The sequence below is a fragment of the Mastomys coucha genome, unplaced genomic scaffold (assembly GCF_008632895.1).
Source record: "Mastomys coucha isolate ucsf_1 unplaced genomic scaffold, UCSF_Mcou_1 pScaffold6, whole genome shotgun sequence".
NCBI classification, from domain to species: Eukaryota; Metazoa; Chordata; class Mammalia; order Rodentia; family Muridae; genus Mastomys; species Mastomys coucha.
In genome coordinates this window covers 50,453,769-50,468,361 of record NW_022196912.1, presented here as the reverse complement: position 1 = coordinate 50,468,361, position 14,593 = coordinate 50,453,769, and the positions used below count along the sequence as shown (strand labels likewise).

At 36.4% G+C, this 14,593-nt stretch overlaps 1 protein-coding gene across 17 annotated transcripts in view; it reads left to right on the top strand.

Moving 5' to 3' along the window:
* Hdac9 (histone deacetylase 9) overlaps positions 1–14,593 on the top strand; it is an 832,819-nt gene that overhangs the window by 170,043 nt on the left and 648,183 nt on the right. The window lies entirely within an intron of this gene.

Sequence of the window (14,593 nt, the reverse complement as noted above, 5' to 3'; positions counted from 1 at the left end):
GCAGAGCCTGGCAATAGTGGCCCAGGCCTTTAATCCCAGTACATGGGAGGTAGAGGCAGGCAGATTTCTGAGTTTGAGGCCAGCCTGGTCTATGCAGTGAGTTCCAGGACAGCCAGGGCTACACAGAGAAACCCTGTCTCAAAAAAACAAAAAAACAAAAAACAAAAAACAACCAAACCACACCAAACCAAAAATAACAACAACAAAACAAAAAACCTCAGAAGAAGTAAAAGAATGAGATAGAAACAATGTGTCTTTTATTGGTTTTTTTTCCATCCTTGATTTTGGGTGGATTGAAAGAAAAGGCAGAGACTCATGAGGTTCTACATTGTTTCTCTAAAGGGAACAAAGTCTCAGGAAATTTTCAGAATGCTCAAAGATGTGAAGGTGGCCAAATGTTTGTACCATACAATTTTTTTTTCTGTGAGCATGTCACAATCATGAAGCATGTTGTCTGTTCAGTACTTTAAATCATATTTTATATAAAAACAAGCTTTGAACTTACATGATGATCTGCTTTTAGTGCAAGCCTGTGTATATGCACTCATGTATACATATACTACTTTACATAAATAAATTGGAAGTGTTGAATTATTCTTTTTGAGAAGCCAAATAAAAGTAATAGAAAACCATTGAAGTAATTTTATTTCCTTATTTGAAATTATATTTTGCTTACTTTAAATTACAAAGGCTAAGCATTTCATAAATTTACAAAGTTTTTGGTAATTATTTTAATTCTTTAGTAACATTTGTATCTTGTAAGAACAATTACAGCATTAAAACTGGGAGAGAGACAGAAGAAACAAGAAAAATATACAGATGGGACTAGAAGGTTGTCCATTTGAAGGGAGGAAGGGTCTATTTATGTCAACAATTATAGCATTTCCTTCTGCATTAAACATTTTACAATCAAAAGAAATGTTGGTTTTGAATCTTCGCATTTTGGATGGGCATGACTCTTATCTGGAATGTAGTAGGCTATTTATTCTTCTAAACATGTTTTTACTTTTTAAAACAGAATGAATTATTTCTTCGTGAGTTTGTTTTTTAAATAAAATGTGTTGCATAGTTTACTTAGATTTTAATACCCTGTACAATGGTATTGTGATTGTCTCTCCATAGACTTTCAAACAGAAAAGTCAGTACCAGGTCCTACCTCCCTCCTAGGTGTTGGTCAATGAAGTCTCCTAGGCAACATAGGCTATTTCCATTGTTCTTGGTCATAACCCTCCAAAACATGGTGAGACCCTACTGTTGAAGACATCTCACAGCTGTTGTGATAGGTCAGGGAGAATTCAAGCAGGTACTGACCTGATTGCTTCATTCTCCTGGCTTGCTTTCATATGCCAAAAGGTGCTATACATATTACAGGGAGAGAAAGTAATCAACAGTTTTACCCAACTGTAAATCTGCAAGCTACCACTTCAGCCTACCTGGCAATATACACCCATTGGTGCAACAGTGATACAAATGTGATGGGAGTAACCATCTGCTTGCTAATTAAATTTAAGGCCCATTCCATAAGACACAACTTATGCCAGACCCAATACCCTGTGTCTCTGTAAGTTACAGTCCCTAAGAGTGAGTCTTTTATCAATACAATATTAAATTGCCCACTACATTTTTATACCCATATCAAAGCTCTCCACACACATCAGAGAAGCTTCTTTTTAGATTAGTAATATAAATACTCAGAGATGATTAAAGTAGAGAGAATAAGAGATTGTAGAATGCTCAACCCTAGAAGAGACATCTATATTATACCTCTTCCCCACAAGACTCAGGGATCATCTGATCATAAGGGGGAAATGAGAAGACTGTAAGAGCCAGAGATTATCCAGGGCTGCTGCTCCAAGGCAGCCTTTTCTGGATATGGCAGGGCCATTGATGACATGAATATAGAGCGGCTGTATTTTCCTACCTAAGACACGCATGAAATCATGGCAGCCAAAATTCCACCATGGATGGGGAATAGTCTCATTAAGTCTCATCCCTATCTAAAGAATTATTGGCAGTTGATGACTTCTAGGAAAAAAAGAGTCAGTTATCTTCAGAGATATTGTAACTGGTAGGCTACCCATATTCCAGTGGATAGTCCTACCCTTCTGCACATATTGGCATCAGTAAATGGATTTAGTGCATTAAAAAAGTACATTAATGTGGGGGGAGCAGTACATGGTAGAGGATGAGAATGGGGGGTGTATCTGATAAAAGCATTTTTATATATACATATATATTACATGTATAATCATATACATGTATAAGCATATATATATATATATATATACATGCATAAGCAATAAATTTTAAAGAAAAAAAATCTACATTCTAACAAAACCCTTTCAAGAAAGAGTCAGTGGATTAGGTTTGTTTTTTATAATATATAGATAAATATTAAAATAACTTTAATTATAAGTCTGACTTTTAAAATCATGTTTATAAAATATTTTCCTTTGTTTCATTTTTTTATTCTTGCTGTTGCCCAAAAAACTGACTCCAGCCAAATTTTCTTCCTCTTCTTTAAATAATTCCTTTTCAAATGAGTCTTCAAAACTGCTTTAATTCTTGACTGTATTTTCTCACATACTAATTTTAGCACAATCGAAAATAAAATAAAATAATAGCCAAAGTATGTTTATACCTACCCATCATTATGGAATTTTATTTCTCATTTAAATGTCACAACATTTCATAAAGCAGATTAAGCAGTATGTCATTCATTTATTCATAATCAATATTCACATAAGGAATGCTAAATGTAAGATGTATAATGAGGTATATGTGCAAAAAAAAACCAAAGATACATACATGGAGTTTAAAATCACTACAAAAGAGATCACTAATAAAAGATACAAAAATGGGAAAAGTAAGAACTCAATTATAAAAAAAATTAAAGGACAAAAATAACCCACAATCAAAGTCATTTAAGAAGATTTAAGCAAACACACTCAGATATCATCTTTGTGGGGTGAAATATCCAGTGTCATGAAACTTAATTTTCATGAAATTGAACAGTGAACCTTAGCATTAAAGCCATTACAAAAGTCCTGTATGAGACAAAAGTATGAAATTTGCCAAGCGAATTCAATTTTATGTGAAGAGTAAAGGCTTCCAGAAAGAAAGCAAACTTTTGAGGAGTAACAATAAAACAGAAGAATGGTTTCATCAGATACCCAGACTTCTTGAAATGCCTTAATATAATTGTTAATCTGCACGGTCACCATCATTGACTATACAGTCACCTATGCAGCAGACTTCTCACATGCTTCCAGAAAGGTTTAACTGATAATAGGAGACCTACTCCAAGCAGGGACCTTACCATGATCTTGGATTCCAGACTGACTAGAAAGAAGAAACCAAAGAGAGCGCCAGGATTCATCCCTCTCACCAGGAACTTTGTGCACTTACCTATACCGTAGCTTACTCACTTTGATGCTGTCAAATGATGAGCTGGAACAAACTTGCCTTTCTTAATCTCCATTTTTGGGTGTTTTGTCCCAGTTGTGAGAAAAGTAACACAATTGTATACTGTGTATAGCAAAACAGACCACCCTGGAAAAATCCAGGCAGAATGAAATAGCAGAAAGAAATCAGATATATGACAGAGGTGGCATTCCTGATTACAGAGAAAAGAATGGCTCATTTGATTAAAGACTGATAGGAAAACATTGAAATTGTATTTTTACCTTATGAAAATTCAAAAGTAGTTCTGGGTAGATTAAAGGCTTTTAAACTAAAAGCACAAGAGAAAGAATATCTTTATTAAAGCAAAGATATAGCTTTAAAATGATTTAATTTTATGCATATGAGTATGTTGCCTGCATGCATGCATATAGGCTGTGTACATACCTAGTGTCCATCATAGGGAGAGCTGCACAAAGTCAATCACTGAGGCCAAGTGCAGCTCTTGGGCACCAGGGCACTGAGGATAGGCAATGCCATGGGATATCTGCTTTATGCATGTTTGCAGACAAGTTACCCTTTGATGACCAGCAGCTCCACTGGAAGACATATTTTCCAAAGATAGCCTTTCATATGGGAACAGAGATGTAGAGTAATATTTGTTCACTCTGTCATATAGATAAATGATCTGTAGTATTTTTGCTTCACAGAAATTTTTTATCATCGGATAGATAAATCTCAAAAACTTTTTTTAAAATTTGTAATAATGTATACATTTCCTTTCTCTAAAGCTAAAAGTATGCACATCACTGCTTTATACATTCTTGAACATTGTAAACATGTGAAATGTACAAGGGCATGCTTCAGGACGATCAGCGGATTATCTCGTGGACTAGATGGGAGTGGGAGCGTCAGGTTTAAAAGAGACTCTCCTTCAAAGGATTTAGTATATTAGTGAAACAGGAGGGCACTTGATTCCTTTCTATGGCTTCTACATGTCACACACACACACACACACACACACACACACACACACACACACACACACACACACACACACATACCAACAACCACCAAACCTTTCAGATGTACAGGACCAGTTTCCTAGTATTCCTGCCACTGTATAGCTACCTATCTGCATAACACCTCCATAATCTTCTGATTGGATTTGCTTGAAAGAACCTTTTCATTGGGTTCTCGATTTCTACTCAGAAATACCCATCACACTACCTGTTCTCAAGCAGAGGCCAAATGGTCCTGTTAAAAAGTCAGTCGTAATGTTACTCTGATCATAGCTCACAATTGTTCCTCATTTTTCAGCGGCAATATCCACAGCCCTACAATGATTCCCATAGCACTGTGTGCTGTGGCACCTATACTGTGACCCACGGTTTCCTAGCAACTGTCCCTTTGTTTGGATGGCCGCAGTTCCACTTGCCTCTATAGTATTTTATGCCCCTACTCCAGTGCTCCCAAGAGACACTCCACACTTGGCCTTTTCCATTAGCCCGTGGTAGCTCTTGCACTGTTGAAGAGAGATTAACTTTCTGCAATTTCTTTTTCTCAGAAGTCAGCTTCTCACTGAACCCAGCCTTGGCTACATTTAAAACTACAGGACCCCATCCCATGTTTCCCTTTGTTTGCAGTACTTTCTATTTTCTAACACACCTATTATTCTACTCTGGGTGTACTTATTGTCTGTCTTGCATCTTTCTAAATACACCCTAGAAACGTTAGGGTGTTTGTTTGCTTTGTTCACAGCATGTCTCTTACATCTTGAAGAGTCTAGAATAATCTCACATAAATATATGTAGAATAAATAAGTGAATAACTACACAGTTCATTATGGTCTTCTATCTAATTTTAATGCAACAATGTAAAGAAAGGCATTAGGCTGGGAAAGAAGTTACAGTCCGCTGGTGGACTGTAAAGGCACTGTATATTTACAGTATATCTAAAGGCTGGATATTTACATGATTTCACATGCATGTTCATGCTTAATTCAATTTTTAAGCTTTATGAAATGAGATCTGGAACTACTGAGAGGTCGGGTATGCATGTTGAGCCAGCATCCTGCAGTCAGACCCTGTGATCTGTGAAATAGAGATTCAGTCACATAAAATCATTTTAGGAACTTGCTTCATGCCTAGAATGTTTGCCTGAATAGTTCAGAGGTGAGTTTTTTTTTTCTTCATAATTAGCGACATTTAAAAAAGTTATTGAGTAGATTGCTCTGTTAAAATCACAGAGAATTTAGTGGAGGAAGTAGTCCCCAGGAAGAGGTTAAATAATATAAATAGCTTACAGTTCAACAAAGTTCTTTATTCTGCTGTTTCCGCAGCAGCACCAAGAACTCATACAAGGAAATGGCATCTCGTGTGTATACTGCAGACATTTCTCTAGAATGTCTGTAGTCTAGAATCTTCAAGGATTGGCATGTTTATCTACATGCATCTCAGTTTAGACTTGCCTCTTATGAAACATGGTAAAGGGGGAAGTGTTTAAAATTCTATAAGATTTAGTTATTTCTTCAGCTCCCCTCACTTAAATTGACTTTAAAATATCAGAAATTTTCCATGCTGAAATAAATGCCCAGGGACATGGTGAATATGTGCATATAAAAAGATATACAATCTTTTATGCATTTCACATTGATGTTATAAAGTCAATTTGAAAGCTATGAAGAGATGTTTAGGAATTCAAAAAAAATATTTTTTTTTCAATTGTGCCCTTAATCGCATAGCAGAGTTGGCCCTGATGTGATAGGGAGAGCTCTATTTTAAAAACCAGGATCTGAACAATTAGAAAATGAGTATAGGCATCTTTTAAAATCTCTCTCTTATGATTTAAAAAAGAATAAATTTGAGATATATTGAAATGGAATGGTGGCACATACAGGAATTCAATCCAGCCTTCTATGAAGTAGAATTAAATCTCCATGCCAACCTCTCTACTTTTTATTTATAAATTAGTATTCAAATGAACCAAACACTTTTTATTAAATATACTCAATACAGTGCCATCAACAGATCTGTAGATATTTGACTCCACCTATATTAGTTACTCTAATGGCCTGCCTGGATTTGGGACTACCAGTTTGACTCTTGTTCTTGCTAAAGAGTAAATACCTTGATTATTATAGAATAATGGTAAATGAGATGATTAGGAAAATTCTTATATTCTGACTTTTTCCCAGTGACATTATGATGAAGATGATACAAAAAGTTGACCAGAATTTATATTTATATAGCATATGTGTGTGTATGTGTGTATGTTTGTATGTGTGTGTGTGTGTGTGTTCATATTTGCCCATTTCACAAGAACAAATATTTTCTAGGGATTTGTTTCACAAGAGCTAAATTATACTTTGTATAGATTAGTCGGATATTGTTTCATGAGATTATCGTAGTGCCTGGTGGTTCTCTATCTCACTTATCTCCTATGTACCCTATTAAGAGGGAATTCTGAGCACTGAAAAAGGAATTCTTGGAAATTGAAGGAAATAATGTAGACAACCTTTAAAAAATCATTGATAAGTTAAAACTCAGATGAAAGGGGAAGTGAAAAGGGAGCTACCCATTCAGCACATATTTTTGAAGGAAGGATCCCTGTCAGTAACACTTCCTGGCACTTACATAAAATCTTCAAGACAGGGCAGCATTAGGAAACATGTTCAGTGAGCATTTATAGGAAGGTTTGCATAAGAAACAATACTGTCATCACTTCTCTTGACAGTGTTGGCATGGGGCTCGGGCACAATTCACTTAAGACCACACCTCCATTCCTATTCTCTACTCATTGAGATCTTTTTCATTTACTGAAAGTCAGGCTTCCCCATTGCAGGCAGTTTTGTGCTGTTCTTGGTTCTGTGCTTTTGGACTGGGTATGCCTAAGGCACAAAGTATCTGAATCTGACACAGCCAGGGATGACACGTGTTTCCTGCAAGAATTGTGTTTTCCATGTGACAGATTGGCTTTATTTGGCGACGCTGGTCATCAAAACTTCTTTAACATCTGCTCATAGATTTTCTTAAGAGGGGGAAGTGATCACATGGGCTTTGTAGCCAGCAGGGCTTGCAGCTGAGCATGCTCTCTGAGCTTGCTTCTGTAGCTAGTCTCTCTTAGAGAGATTGACAATGGATTCCATGCCTCCCGGGCTTAGGGTGAGCAAACTGAGGACCAGGTGAAGAGTTTCAGGAAACTACTTCTTTAATTGATTCTCCTTTGAAGTAAAACACATTTCAGAGAATAATAGCTAAGATTTGACTCCAAAGCTTCAGTGTAGATGAGGAATTCTTCTGGCTGAACTATATAGTTGAGGTTCAATTACCTTAGCTCCCATTGAACCATATTCTAAACACCTTCCTTTGTAACCATCACCTTGTGCAGAAGTCTATATTTTTAGCCTCTAAGCAGAGCTTAAGCACTGTATTTAGACATCTGACTTGAAGACTAAAATTTGCTCAGTGAGCAGAACAAATGTTCAGAAAATAACATTTCAAGGTTAGTGTTAGTGTCCTGAATAAAATGCCTTTTCTTCTTTTTCTCTTCATTGAATGTAACATAAATAATGTGCCCTGACTGGCTTTCAAGATTAAAAATCAGAGAATAACAGTGAAGTTGGAGAGGAAAGAGGGAATAATTAAAAATTGAAGGGGCTTCTGTCGAACAATTGTTTGCCTGAAACTAAATATACGTTTTTATTCCTGATTCAATAGGATTATGGATCTTAGAAGGATTTTAAAAGCTATATAGTAATGCTTGTAAGAAAGTAGGGAGGGGGGGCAGAATGAGCTCACAGCTACCATGGAAAAATATTTAAAGAAACACACACATACTGTTACAGGCAACCACACACACACATACACACACACACACACACACACTCACATCTGAGCACACACATATGAGCATACACACACTTGATCGCGTGTGCGCACACACACACACACACACACACACACACACACACACACACCTGAGCCCATACATGCCTGAACACATGCACACACACATGAATCCCTGGGTATATTGAATAAAAAAGAGACACTATAAAAATATTGTTTGATATTAACCATTATAATTGAATTTATTAATGTTTGACCATTAACAATAGACTAGTTATAGTGTGAGTCTCATTGTGTAACTAATCTTATTTAATGCATTTCTCCACTTTGTAAATTAAAAAAAGGAATTTTAATAATATTCCTGACTCTTTTTAGTGAGTAATAGTACATTGTGGATCCTCTTTTAGGAAGAGCCCTAAATGGTACCTGAGACATATTAGTGTCACGAAATTAAACAATCATAAAACCCCTTGTTCCCACAAAAATGAGGGGAGGTTACTGGAGCTGCCTGCTCCAGTTAAACATCTTGTCAGTTGTTAAGCAACCTAGCTGGTTAGCATGACCTATATTCTCATAAGTACTGCATGAGTGTGGCTAAATAGAAGAATGTTAGAGGTGGACATGGTGGCCTGCGCATAAACAGAGCGCTGAAAGGCGGGGACATAGGGATAGCACTAAGGGGTCAAATTGAGTTTCACAGCAAGGCACTGTCTTAAAACCAAACAAAATATCACCACTGATAACAACAAAAATGTAAAGAGAAAGAAGCACCGGGGAAGTGTCAAACCTGTCACCCGTGACTTGTGATGTATTGAGTCACTGCTGAGACAAGTTTATTTATTCTTTTTATTTTTTAATATATATATGTATATTAATATTATATTATAATATTAATTTATATTATATAACATATAATATATAATATAATATATTATTAAATATTAATATTATATTATACACATATACATGTATATATGTATAATATATATATTATATGTATATATTTGGCTTTTTCAAGGCAAGGTTTCTTTGTGTAGCCCTGGCTGTCCTGGAACTCACTCTGTAGACCAGGCTGGCCTCGAACTCAGAAATCCATCAGCCTCTGCCTCCCAAGTGCTGGGATTAAAGGCATACATTACCACTACCTGGCTTTTTTAAAAAAGATGTATTTATTTATTTTATGTATATGCCTACACTATAGCTGTACATAGGATTGTGAGCCATCGTGTGGTTGCTGGGAATTGAATCGGCTTGCTCGCTACAGTCGGCCCTTACTCACTCTGGCCCAAAGATTTATTATTATATCTAAGTACACTGTAGCTGTCTTCAGATGCACCAAGAAGAGGGTGTCAGATCTCATTATGGATAGTTGTGAGCCACCATGTGGTTGCTGGAATTTGAACTCAGGTCCTTGGGAAGAACAGTCAGTGCTCTTAACCACTGAGCCATCCTCACCAGCCTGAGATAGGTTTCATGGCTGCCCTTGTATGGGCTTTTGTATAATTGGATATTATTGCTGCATATGGTTTAAATAACTGAATAATTATGAAGTATGATAGCTAAAAATAGCATGGAGGATGCTAGCTTAAGCATGGACTGGTGCATCCACATAGGAGTTTGCTTTCATTGCACACTGACTCATAGGGCAAATTCCGAGACTTACTTCATTTCTTGGCTTTGGCCTTGTGTCTTGACTTTTAGTATAGAAAGCATGGGGTCAGTGACACATTGATTCTGTGCTGTCCCTGATTGTTCTCACCAGCTCCAGTTTCATCTCACAGATGCACACCATGGCGCTACAGGAGGGGCCTGCTTTGTCCCCACTTATTGTATAAGTTGTACCTCAAAGACCATCATGGATGACCTCTCTGGCTTCCAAAAGAAATAGCTTTGTGTAGTGTTAGACACTGACAGTGTCATCAGCATGGATGGTAATCACCTTGAATCCTCCATTTGTCGTTAATGAAATCTTGGTCAAAGGCTTAATACTGTGGTGAATTAGTCTCATCTGTCAAGTGCCTTTAAGAAACCTTAACCCCGATGGTTGTTGTAATAGTTAAATAAGTGAAGACTCAAATTTCTCATAAGATCTGTTGGTAAGTTTTTCTACTTCATTTAATTTAAACACAACACTCATTCTCACTATTGTCTGAAGTGATGTTTTCCTTACTTATTTATAGTATATTGGATGTAATCTTTAGCACCCCATGATTAAAAGTACTAAGATAACTAGAATATTAAATATTAAAAGTAATGGATAACTAGAAGATAGTTATTTCCATAGGAATATAAGATAGACTTCATTCAGTATCTTCTGGGTCATCAGACAGGTTTGTTTTTATCCAGGGGAAAAAAAGAAATGCACAAAGTAAAACTAAAAATAAATAAAGTTTCTGAAGTCAATGACACCCTGTTCATATTCCAAGCTGTCTGTTTGGTTGTGTCCTATTAAATATCTGGGGGAAAGGGTTGGAGTTTTTGTGCATGACATATGCACATTTGTACTCCGTGATGTGGACAGTACTCCACATATACTTTGTAGTCTCTCCCATCCTCTCCAGTGCACTACGAACACATGCTGTCTCGTTAGATGATTTTAGTGTGATGATGCACTGAAGCTGGTGTTCATCACAGAACAGTGACGATATTTATTTTTTTAATATCAGCCCCAGGCACAACATTGAGATTGCTTGTAGATGTTCATAGACACTCTGAACTAACAGTAGGATGACATTTACCTGTTGAGTCACTTGCCACAACTATTATTTCTGTTTTCTTTGGAATTTTTTTTCTTTAGAAACAGCGTCACCTTCAGAGTTCGAATAGTCCTACAATTTTACTCCTAAAAAAGGTGTGCCATTCACTCCTCCGTCACCCCTCCATCAACTATATGCTTCCCAAGTTTGTCATCAGCATTGTAGCATCAGTTGATAGGTAAAAGTGATTACCTTTCAGAATTTTCATATATAGATTGCCGTTGAAGTTGAATCTTATGTGTTATGCTTTCTGAGTAATATACACTCACTCAGTGAACATACATGCACCTACATAAACACACAGTAAGCTAATGATATTTTATTTCAATGGACAGTTTTGAATTTAAATACATGTCAGTAAGCAAAATCTTGACTCAGTATAATCACTTCAATATATATGTTCAGTCAATGTCTAAACATTATCAAGAGACTAAATCTGAGTTGCCTTCCTAAAGAACACACATTGTAGGATGCTTGTGCTTATAAGCTTCACATCTATTCTTGTGCAAGGCGACAGGTAACTTTGTTTACTCGGTCTTCCCCAACAATATTGAATTCCCAACTTGGAAACCATCAAATATATGTTTTGATAGTCAACACTGAAAGAGATAGCTGAAAGATTTAGTTCATAAATCGTATAATCTTCTGATCCTTCAGTATTGAAGTGACTATGCTTAAAAACATATTTAAAAATCCAAGCAACAGTCACTGTATAATTTGAGACAGTGTGTGGTGATTTCTTTTCAAAATCAGCTGCCTGCACAGCTATAATCCTTGAGAAAAACTACAAAAGCGCTGTCTCTAACAGTTATACCATTATTCCATGCGATTATCTTTGTTTTAAAAATATGTTTTCCAAAAGGAAAAAAAATCAATAGTCATGATAAAATTTGAAGTGTCTATTGATTGTGTATTTTAAATGTTCCTGTTTTGTGTGAATTTCAAAGAAGTGGGCTTTTTTATGATGTAAAATTTTGGTACCTTTAATGTTCATGTCTTGCTACATTTCTAATTAAAATTCCAATATCAGGGAAATGTTCTTAATGGAAATAAAGTCGTCCTAGAATTTGTAGAGCGAAGGATAAGTCTGGCTTATATGAGGGGCTTTATTCAGTAATTTTTAAGTTTAGAAGAAATTAATAAATCAATTTAATTGAATTCAAATATGACTCAGTTTCTGATATTAAATTAGTAAATAGGAAAAAGTAATTAAAATTTCAAAGTATCTTAATTCATTTCAAGCAATTCATCATCATTAATAATACTAATTACTATTATTATTATTGCTACCATTACTATTAGCTCATAGGGAATTTTATTTTTTCAGTTCTTTTAATGCTCTTGTTTGAAAGTCAGCACTCAATTATTCAAGTGTTGTTTTTATAATTACTTACACCAAGATGCTTCATGAGTAGCCTTTAGTTGCCTGATAAAGAAGATAAAATAATAAGTTATGCGACATAAGATATGGATACTATTCCTTGGACATGAGCCTCTTCTTATTAGCTGGGAGCTTCTCTAGTCTTTCACCTGTTTTTGAAACAAAGCATAGATGAATGCTAGATATGACTTCTGTTTGTCCATTATTACTGTCATCCTTTCTAAATGTGTTCATGTAAATTATCTATTTATTCATTTTATATTTATTACTTTTAATTTCTTACAGTTGCCCTCTTCCTGGTCTGCCCTCCCACAAATCTTTATCCTATTCCTCCTCCCCCTGTCTTCAAGAGGATGTCTCCCTATAACCACCACACTCCAGTCAGGCCTCCCCACTCCCTGGGGCCTCAAGTCTGTGGAGCATTAGGCTCCTCTTTGCCTTCTCCCACCGAGGCCAGACCACGCAATCCTCTGCTATATATGTATGCTGCCTGCTCATGTATGTTACCTGGTTGGTGTCTCAGTGTCTCAGAGATCTCAGGGATCTGGGTTAGTTGAGACTGCTGGTCTTCCTATGGAGTTGCCCTCCTCCTCAGCTTCTTCCAGCCTTTTCCTAATTCAACCACAAGGGTCCCCAACTTTAGTCCATTGGTTGAGTGTAAGTATCTGTATCTCTCTCAGTCAGCTGCTTGTTGGGCTTCTCAGAGGATAGCCATGCTAGGCTCCTGTCTGTAAGCACACCATAGCAACAGTAGTAGTGTCATGCTTTGGAGCCTCCTCTTAAGATGGATCCCAAGTTGGGCTGGTCACTGGACCACCTTTCCCTCAGCCTCTTCCCCATTTTTTTTTCTGCAGTTCATTTAGACAGGATTGTTATAGCTTCCTTCTCTTCAATTCTTAAACAAAAATGTGCTTTGTTACTTAATTCTTAATGAAAAAGGTTGTGAATTAATTTTGAAAAGTTAGAGTATACTGAAGGCTGGAAAGAAGGAATAAAATGGTATAGGAAATTCTTATAAGTATGATGGTTGGTACTCTGGAGTCCTTTACATATAATTTTTATATAATTTTTTCTACTCAGTAGGATCACAGTGTGTGGTCACTTGCTTATTATGGTGAGAACAGTGTCTTTTATATTGTGCATGTGTGTGTGTGTGTGTGTGCCTCACGTATACACACACACAGGTGGGTGAATGTATGTATGCAGGGAAACATCTTTCCATGCATGTGGATGGCAGAACTCAACTTTAGCTGTTGTTCCTCAGGTCCTAGTCACTTTCTTTTTGGGACAGTTTCTTAATAGCCTGGGACTTGCCAAATAGTTTAGGCTAGCTGGCCAATGAGCTTCAGGTATTTGCCTATTATAGTATCTTCAATGGTAGGTTTATAATCTTTACTACTATATCCATTTTATCTTTTGTTTTAAATTTTATTTTTTCAGGTGTGGCTTCTGTGGATGAAATTCAGATCCTCATTCATCCAAGAAGTTTTCTCCATAGTCTTGTTATTACCCATGTCATTACTGAAAATAGTTTTTGATTGAAGGGGTCAATACCTAAGTTAGAGATCATATCAGTCTGAAGACAAACATCTTACAGCAAATAGAAAGATTCCTAATCTGCCAAGAAAAATTTTGCCATGGTATATTAATAGCATTTTTAGTAAGCAGGGGTTTGCTTTCTGTAGAAAGACAAGGAATTCTTTGCTGTTGGGACCCAACATGCCCTGTCTCCATAGGGGAGACTTTGATGGCTGCCACACATGCTTTTCATCCTCCCCTGCCTTCCCTGGTTTCCTACACTCCTGATGCTCTGTCCTGTTCTCAGGCCTAAAAAGTTTAAATAGATAATGAATTGTCTAAGATAATAGCAACTATATACTTCCAGCTAATAGTCCTGTTGTCTTATTTGAAGGTTTACTGTGAGTTCTTCACTGTTTGGATAACCATAGCACTGACCCCTGTGTTGCTGATGGTACTTGAGTAATGAACATATCATAGCTTTATCCGTGTGCTTGTAGTAACCACATTCAACATATAAAGAAGGAAAGCCATGACTCTTTCCCAGTCTTTAGCATAAGGAGCAATTCTAAGATCCCATTACCAAAACTCATTGTTCATGGTTACTTTTATATAATATTTATTTATTTGTATGTTTATGCCTGATTTGTTTGCATCTATATCTATGTAACAGATTTGTGCCTGGTACC